This window comes from Balaenoptera acutorostrata, unplaced genomic scaffold (genome assembly GCF_949987535.1).
Source record: "Balaenoptera acutorostrata unplaced genomic scaffold, mBalAcu1.1 scaffold_351, whole genome shotgun sequence".
Classification (NCBI taxonomy): Eukaryota; Metazoa; Chordata; class Mammalia; order Artiodactyla; family Balaenopteridae; genus Balaenoptera; species Balaenoptera acutorostrata.
Window position 1 is genome coordinate 57,294 of NW_026646023.1, and position 6,563 is coordinate 63,856.

Consider the following 6,563-nt stretch of genomic DNA (forward strand, 5'->3'; position numbering starts at 1 on the left):
GATTTGGTTTCTCTCTCTCCCTCTGTTGGGGGAGGGTAGAAAGTCCAGGTTGCTTCCCACCATCCAGGCTCTCCCCGCGCAGACTCCTGCCTCCTACACAGGGAAGATGGCTGATGTGGAGCAAAGTCAGGACTTGAAACATGCAAACATCCTTGAGGCAAGGACGCATCAAAGGAGGAACAAGCGGCAAGTTCACCACCTCCAGGGAAAGATCATGGAGTACTGCTCTGGATCTGGGGGCCTGCGGGGCGGTAGAACGTGGGGCCTTCGCATTTCTCAGGGCCTCGTGTGGAGCATTGGCGCCGGGAACGGACCGGGCTGCCCTCATGGAACCTTCCAGGGCCGCAGCTTCTGGAGTCACAACCTGTGTGAATCCCGACTCCACCACTGACCGTGAGGCTTTGAACAGCGACTTCCCTCTCTGTGCCTCAGTTTCCTCGTCCACAGAAAGGGAGGAAGTCACGGCATCCGCAGGATTAAACGCAGTAGAGCAAGGGAAAACTTGAGCACCGAATGGAGCCGAGTCAGCCCTTGGAAATGACAGCTATTGAAGCTACTACCGAGAACATCAGAAAAGGGATAGGGTGGGTCAGAAACAAAACAATGTTTGCTCGGACTTACCTGCTTTCTCACACCCTCTCCCCACCATCAAAACGTCATGGTTTCGGACCTAGGCCAATAAAGCCGGGGAAGTGTCGTGCGCTTTCTGTGATTCCGCATCTCGCCAGCAGGGGGCGCGGCAGCCGAGCGGGAGCGACCGGCGTCTGTGGCTGCGCCTGCGCTCCCGCTGCCCCTCTGCGCAGACTCCGCGGGTTGATCGGTCTTCCTTTTGTTGGCAGAGGAGGGACCTAGGGGGCTCCTTCCCCCGGCCCCAGGCTAGAGGAAAGGGGGCGGGGCGAGTAGGGGGAGAGCAGCGGCGCCCGCTCGCCAGGCTCCATCCTGCTCGGGGCTGGCGCGGGTGTCCCCAGATGCAGGCGGGACACCGAGCCCCTGAGCCCTGACAGAGCGGGCGATGCAGGCCGAGGGCTCAGGAGCCGTGCCTCGCAGCCCTGATGCTCCGGTCAATAGGGCTACCAGGGCGGCTGTGATAGAGGAAAAATGTTAAAGGTCAGAAACCACGTGAGCGCTGGGCCTCAACTTTGTTCAGGTAACGTGTATTTGCGCATCTACTAAGGGTGGAACCCCAGGAGTGTAGGGGCGGTTCTGATGCCATTCTAGAAGCTTACTGTGAGAGGGATATGACATAAATACAGGGACAATGTACTATACAGAGAGAATAACCGTCTCCAAGGGTTAAATGATAGAGAGCAGCTTTGGGAAGGTGTGACGTCAGAGCGGAGTCTTGCAGGAGGCTTTACCTGGAGCAAAGGGGGTGACGGAAGGGAGGAACCAGGTGTCCAGGCAACGATGTGAACAGCCTGAGCAAAGGCAAAAATGAAGCAGCTTGGGTAAAACAAGAACAGTACTGTCTACCTCACTGGGCTGCTGTAAGGAGTCTATGAACCAATATAAGCACTTCAGATATACTAGCTGCTCTTAGCCGAGCAGGACGTGTACTTTAGGAGGCAGTGAGAGACGGGGCTAGGAACCTAGGTGGAACTCAGAGAAAGGAGGCTAGAAAGCCAAGCCATGAAGCTTGGACTTTAATTTGGTTCGCAGTGGAAAGAAAGCGGGTGCAGTGTCAGATTGTGCATTAGGAATCATGCTGGCTAATGTTTAGGGTGGAGAGGACCAGGGTGAAACTGGAGGTGGGGAAAGCTGGGAATTAGAGAAGGAAACAAGAGCAGATATGAGACATTGTGATGCTGCAGTCCTCCAGACGCGACACTGATGGTTTCGGGGGTGACACTGGGGTGGCTCGAAGAAGACAGTGTGCTGACCACAAAGACGGGGGGTGGGGGGGGCGGGGGGCGGAGAGGAATGGGGTGCCATTAGCAGATGCAAAGAAGCCGAGGTGTCACCTTGAGCGTGTAACCTTAACTCATTAACTCACTTTCCTCCTCTAACTAATGGAAAACCATCCCTGCCTCGCAGGATTGTCGTGAGAATGAAATGAATCAACAAATGCAAAGCAGCTTCTGCAAAGCAAGGACTGAACAAGTTTTAACCCCCTCGTCTCCCATTATGAAAATGCTGTCTTGTGTTGCCTTTTAATTATTTCATGTGACGAAGCTTTAGATTCTTGGCCCGTTCATCAGTGTACATACAAGTATTTTCCAAGTCACCAATTTAAGTTTCTTACAGATCATTTTTGTACTTTGTGCTTACATCTACCTCATTTGGAAATTTTTCTCTCTCTGTTTCTTGATGTCTCTGCATCTAGACCCGTGGTTCTCAACGGAGGTCAGTTTTGTCTCACAGGGGACATTTGACAATGTCTGCAGACGTTTTTGGTCGTCATGATTGGGAGGAGAATGCGGCCAGCACTTACTGGGTAGAGGCCAGAGGTGCCGCTAAACAATCTTCAGTGCACAGGACAGGCCCTCACAACAGAGAATGATCCAGCCCCACATGTCAGTGGCATCAAGAATGGGAAACCCTGATCTAGACCCTCCTTGAGGGCATGGCTCTGGGTCTTATTTATCTTTGTACCCCTTGTGTCTAGCACAACTCTTAACAGAGTTAAGAGTTTAATAAACAGGGATTGAACAGAAAAGAAATCAGGAAGAGGTGCTGATTTCTGGGAAAGAAGAGGGACTTCGGAGCAAGTCAATGTTGAGAATTCAGCAGGATCTCCAAGGGAAGAGGCAAGAAGGACCAGAAGTCATAAGAGAACTTGCAGCAGGACATTTGGAGTCATTCCGTCACCCATGAGAACTGTACTGAGTAACTACTTTGTATGAGGCGCTGTGCTAGACGCTGCAGCAGCAGAGGGGAGCAACTCCATCCCAACTCATTAGGAGCTCGTGGTCCACGGGAGGAGGAGACACTCGGAAGTAAATCCATCATGAGCAGAGCCTCGTGTGAGCCCTGAGGATGGGCCGCTAATGCTGCCTGGGGATTCATGGATGACGCGAGCATTGACCAGAGACAGGAGGGCCCGGGAGAGATCTCTTGGGTAAAGAAGAAGAGCAAGGACTGGAAAATATTCCAGGTGGTGGCAACTGCTCGTGCCAAGCGAAAATGGTGGAAACGCCGGGGGCAGGGCTGCATGAGAGGATGGTGAGGAGTGATGTGTGGTGGGGAATAGCAGGTGAGCCAGGGCTCTGTATTTGGAGAAGGGTAGGAAGCATTTGTAGGTGGACACAAAGACAGAGGGCGGTGAAGAGTCCTGTACAGCAGCTACACGGTGTCCTGTGTAATGAGCACTGATTTCCTATTAAATAAAAGGATTCTTGAACTGCCACCTTGCCTAGGTCAAGAGCCGCTGTAGTGTCCTGGGAAGGTAATGCTGTTTGCTTTTTTAGGATAGAAGAGGCTTAAACATATCCTTGGGCAAAGGAGCGAGAAGTTGAAGATGGAAAAGAGAAAGTGACGGTAGTCGAAGAAGCAAAGCCTCAGAGAAGGCTGGCAGGTGAGTAATTGATTTAAATAGGATACTTTCCTGTTTGATGTCTTCCCCACTCTAAGTAAAACCTAAGAAGTGTCTGTTTCCTAACAGCATCCCTGAGCATCCTTGGCTTTGACATTCTAGCTCCCCTGGCACCAGATCCTGGAGGTTTTCAGCTCAATAGGGACCCAGGTGAAAAGACCAGGTTCTGGTTAGAGCAGGAGTACCTCGGATATGTTGGGATCTGTGGCAGCCAAAATAATGGCCCCCCCAATAATGCCCATGTCCTAATCCCCAGAAACCATGAATACACTACCTTACGTGACAAAAGGGACTTTGTGGATGTGATTAAGTGATAATCTTGAGATGGAAAGATAGCCTCGATTTCCCAAATGGGCTCACTGTGATCACAGGGGTCCTTATAAGAGAAAGGCAAGAGGGTCAGACTCAAAGAAGGTGATGTGACAACAGGAGCAGAGATCAGAGAGTCAGGGAGAGATTTGAAGATACTACCCGGCCAGCTTTGAAGACAGAGGAAGGGCTGTGAGTCAAGGAATGCAGGCAGACGCTAGAAGCTGGAAAAGCAAGGAAACATTCTCTCTGGAGCCTCCAAAAGGCTCTGCTGACACTTTGACTTTAGTTCAGGGAGGCCCACTTTGGACTTCTGATTATTGTAAGATAATAAATTTGTGTTGCTTTACACCACTAAGTGTGTGGTAATTCATTACAGCAGCCGTAGGAAACTAATATAGCACCTTTCCCCCATTTTGAGTTGAAAGACTTCTTTGTACCTGTGCACATTTCCCGGGATCCTTGGCAACCATTTGGAAGACACAGGCTGTAAAACACTGGACTTCTGCATTCAGCCTTGGAACAACTTTCACAGCTGTGGAAACTGGAGTTGAAATCTTAATAGAACTCCACAGGAATTTAAGACGCTTTAAAACAAGCTATCTTTTGACCCCAAATTAGACATCTGGCAGTCTCATTACAGACTCTTCTGCAAACCCCAGTGTGGCAAGGAATTAAATTCACCAACATTCTCTGCTTCAGAGAAGTGTCCTCTGCGAACGCCAGCTGGATTGAACCCTTCCGCATCTGTGATGGACAGAGTGCCGCAATGTATTCAATACCTACATGTTTGTTTCCCTTAACTCTTTCAGGTGCCTTTGGGGAATAAGCGGTGCTGGAACGGTTGGAGTACTCAGTTTTTTCGTCCACCTTCATTTCCCTCAACTCTAAGTAACAGCTTTACATGCTGGAATAGGTTACCATAGCAATATTTTCTAAGCAATAGATGGGCTGAATTGCACTATTGAAGAAGCTCAAGAGAAAATATGAATAACAACCTGGGAGAGTCCAGCGTGCTACAGAGCCTCGAGGCTGTTAAAACAAGGGGCTCAATGGATTCCCTAGTGATCGATCAGAAAGGTGCGACCCGCAGGTCATATAAAGTGCAGTGTGGGCAGCTATGGGTCACCCTCAGAACTCCCACCTCCTCATCTCCAAGTGACCCATCCACGAAGCTCAAATGACAAAAGACAAATTAAACAGGTTGGGGGGAGGAATCTTTGAAATTCATATCAAAAAGGGGTACTTGACAAAGCTCTCCTACAGGGCTCCTAGGAAGATGGTGGTCACCCTGACAGAATAAGTTTTTGATTTTTCTGAATCCCCACCTAAAAACAGAGCAGCCAGAGAGCAAAACAAAAAACCACAGACAGTAATTACATCAAAACAGAGCAGCCAGAGAGCAAAACAAAAAAAAACACAGACAATAATTACAACAAAAAGTAGGTTACAGAGTGTCCCGTTGAATCCCAAAGCACAGGTGAGTGGGACAAAGCAGCAAACAGCCACAGACCTGCTGGTTATTGGCAAAGTGCAGGAGGAAACAGTGGGAAATAATGCAACAGCTGATGGATCTAAGAACAGGAGAAGCCCAAAAAGAACAAACAGGGGGCCAATTTGAGACCAGCAGCTGAAACTGGAGGTTTTCCCACTCTATCGTGAGTGAGGGCAAGGTTGGAAGGGCTGGAGGAGTCCAATCCCTTTGAACCCTTTTTTGGTAGCTCTAATGAGATATAATATATATTACTATACCATTCATGTACCATACAATTCACCCACTGAAAGTTTTTTTCACATATTCAGGGAGTTCTGCAACCATCACCACAATCAATTTTAGAACATTTCCACCGCCTCAAAAATAAAGCCTGTACCCATTAGCAGCCCCTACCCCCTGCCTCCAGCCTCTGGCAGTCACTAATCTACTCTCTGTTTTTATAAATATGCCTATTCTGTATCTTTCACATAAATGGAATCATACAATATGAAGCCTTTTGTGCCTGGCTTCTTTCACTTAGCATGTTTTCAAGATTTATCCATGTTGTCACGTGAACTAGTACTTCATCCCTTTTTATGGCCAAATAATAATCCATTGTATGAATATACCACATTTTATTTAAATATTTGTCCATTGACAGGCATTTGGATTGTTTCTGTTTGGGGGTGTTATGAACAATGCTGCTATGAACATTTGTGTACAAGTTTTTGTGTGGACACATATTTTCACTTCGCTTGGGAACATACCTAGGAGTGGAATTGTTGGGCCAAATAGTAACTCATGTTTAACTTTTTTGAGGAACTGCCAGGCTGTTTTCCAAAGCGTCTGCACCATTTACATTTTTAACAGCAGTGTATGAAGGTTCTAATTTCTCACATCCTCAGTGACACTGGTTATTGTCTGACTGTGGCTTGTAGCCATCCTAGTAAGTGTGAACTGATATCTCATTGTGGTTTTGATTTTCATTTCTCTGATAACTAATGATGTCATGAAGATTTTCCTCCATGTTGTCTTCTAAGAATTTTACAGTTGCAGCTCTTACATTTTGGTCTTTGATCTATTTTAGTTAATTTCTGTATATGGTGTGAGGTAAGGGTCTAACATAATTTCTTTACGTGTGGATATCCAGTTGTCCCAGCACCATTTTTTGAAGAGGATGTTCTTTCCCCCATTGAATGGTCTTGGCATCAATGTCAAAATCAACTGGCCATGAATATATGGGATTAT

General features: G+C 47.8%; 1 long non-coding RNA gene across 1 annotated transcript; it reads left to right on the forward strand.

The window, feature by feature from the left end:
* The first annotated feature begins 812 nt into the window (after nt 1-812).
* On the forward strand, nt 813-6,563 carry LOC103005213 (uncharacterized). Its single transcript, XR_449897.2, has 3 exons — nt 813-1,147; nt 3,408-3,514; nt 4,654-6,563. It is a non-coding gene; the product is annotated as an uncharacterized LOC103005213 (long non-coding RNA).